At 38.3% G+C, this 2,120-nt stretch overlaps 1 long non-coding RNA gene across 1 annotated transcript in view; it reads left to right on the forward strand.

Annotated features, from left to right (window-relative positions):
- The window catches only part of LOC106964327 (uncharacterized), a 24,233-nt gene that overhangs the window by 4,015 nt on the left and 18,098 nt on the right, over positions 1–2,120 (forward strand). The window contains exon 2 of the long non-coding RNA XR_001428388.1: positions 1,288–1,289. This is a non-coding gene — a long non-coding RNA (uncharacterized LOC106964327). The remainder of the gene's footprint in view (positions 1–1,287; positions 1,290–2,120) is intronic.

Genomic DNA, 2,120 nt, shown 5'->3' on the forward strand with positions numbered 1-2,120 from the left:
AAAAAGGGCCAAGGGAAAAATTAAATTTTTTTGAAATTTATTTAAAAAAGTTTGAAAAAAAAAAAAAAAAAAAAAAAAGGGTTAAAGACTACCTTCACATCTTTAAGGTTTTGACAGCTGTTTTCTCTATGGTCATTGATTTTCAATTTAATTCAAGTGGCTTGATTGCCAGGGTCACTATCTGAAACAATTTAAATATTCCCTTGGCTGTGTGTGTTTATGCGTGTGTGTGTGTGTGTGGATCATTGTCTTCATTGTTTTATTTCCGCATTCAAGAATGTTTTGGTACATTTCCCCATTCATGACAAAGTTACATATAATATTCCCGTACCCTTTTCCGAAGCCCCACACCATAACATGCTCGTCATCTAACCCTATTTTATTGAGTGTTTTGGGGAGATGTGCAGCATCATTCCTCCTCTGAGCCCAGTGTGCAAAGCAATAGAAAAAAAAAAAAGAATTCAGTTTTGGTCCTGTTTAACTAGACTTCATTTCATTGTTCAGTGGCAAAAATTAAATGAGTTTCATCATGCTTTCTCCTCAGCAGTGGTGTCTCTCACACTAAGTGAGTAAAAAGAGGCCATTGCAGTTAAGTGCACTGTTCACCGTTTTGAGTGAAAAACCGTAACTCCAATTTTAAGATCTTTCTAAAGTTTTCAATGAGTAGCCATTGGTTCTTGGATAAATATTCTTTTATTTTCAGACTGACTGCTTTATTGTGGGATTATGTACTTTCAACCTCTGGATTATGGTCCCCATGGTGCTTCAGTTTGGGAATGCCACTGATATATTAATGTTTTCTCTGCACAAAGCTTTTGGAGGACTTGAAAGAGCTCTTTGTTTTTATCCATTAGGAGATGTTTTCTATTAGCTAACTGGTAATAAGAACCCTTTTTTTACAGGCCATTAACTGTGATTAAACCAGCTGCTATTAATTTGCACTGTCAGAGCTCAGGGTTGCTTTATAAATACAATCAGATTTCAGCTGATTTCTTAATGAAATATATTCAATACTTTTATTATACATAACATAATTTATTTGGATTTTTCTTGCATGTTCGGATTACTGGAGTTGCTACTGACTTAAAGAGTGAATTTCATGTGAATAACTCCATCGAAAGGAATAAAACAGTTGACATGTCCAAAACCTATTGTAGATGTTATTACACATTTTAAGCAGTAAAATCTGAATTATATAATTTACTGAGAAATAACGGAATAGAATAGAATCGCTTTATTTATCCCAAAAGGGGAGATTGAATGGGCAAAGAGCAAACAAATAAGAAGAAGTTAAGTAATAACACGAAGCTAAGAGTTAAAAAATGTGACTGGAACAACCAAACGAAAGCCACCTATTTCTGATGCCTGCCTTGTCGAGCCAAGCGCACATTTCTCACTTCAACAATACATGCATTACCATAATAGCTACATGGAACGCCATAAACTCCTAAATTGATTGCTTAATTGTTCAGAATACTCGAACTGCACCCTAATGACCGCCGAACGTCGCCTCGGGGATTGTAGGATTTGTGTCAACATTTCTCCATGCCGTCTCATTCATTCCCTCCTTTCTGTTTCGCTTCTGCAAAGCGTGAAGCATGAGATTGGATTTACAGTGTAATGGAATAGGGCGCTTTGTTTCCCCTCCGCGAGAGACAAGGATAGCGCTGATAAAACGCTCCGGCTTGGCCGGCTGGAAAGAAGCTGATCAGAGACTTTGCAAACAGGAAGGTCGATTGGCGTGTTTCCCCACGACTGGTTAAGTTTGCTTTTCCAAAAAAACAATTTTGGTCTTCGTGGCCTGCGTTGTCGCCGTTTCGCTCCGTTGTCTGTCTCCGGCTAGAGTTTGGAGGGAGAGCAGGAGTAAATAAAAGTGGCTATCAACAGGCGATGAAAGGCTCTGATATGACAGGCGTTGTGTTTTGCCTAAAAAAAGCCTGCAGCGAGATCCACGTTGAAACAAACATGATGAAATCCATGCCCCTTGCTTCAGCTCATTGTCGTTGGAAGCTGTGATGAGGATTACTCGTAACGTAATCAGACGGAATAAAATTAGCTTCTTACGGAAGCGTATTGCTATCACGCAGGGAAAAAAAATTTCGAGCGCTATCACGTTATAA

This window comes from Poecilia latipinna, unplaced genomic scaffold (genome assembly GCF_001443285.1).
Source record: "Poecilia latipinna isolate Pla-1442-1.1 unplaced genomic scaffold, P_latipinna-1.0 Scaffold66, whole genome shotgun sequence".
Taxonomy (NCBI): Eukaryota; Metazoa; Chordata; class Actinopteri; order Cyprinodontiformes; family Poeciliidae; genus Poecilia; species Poecilia latipinna.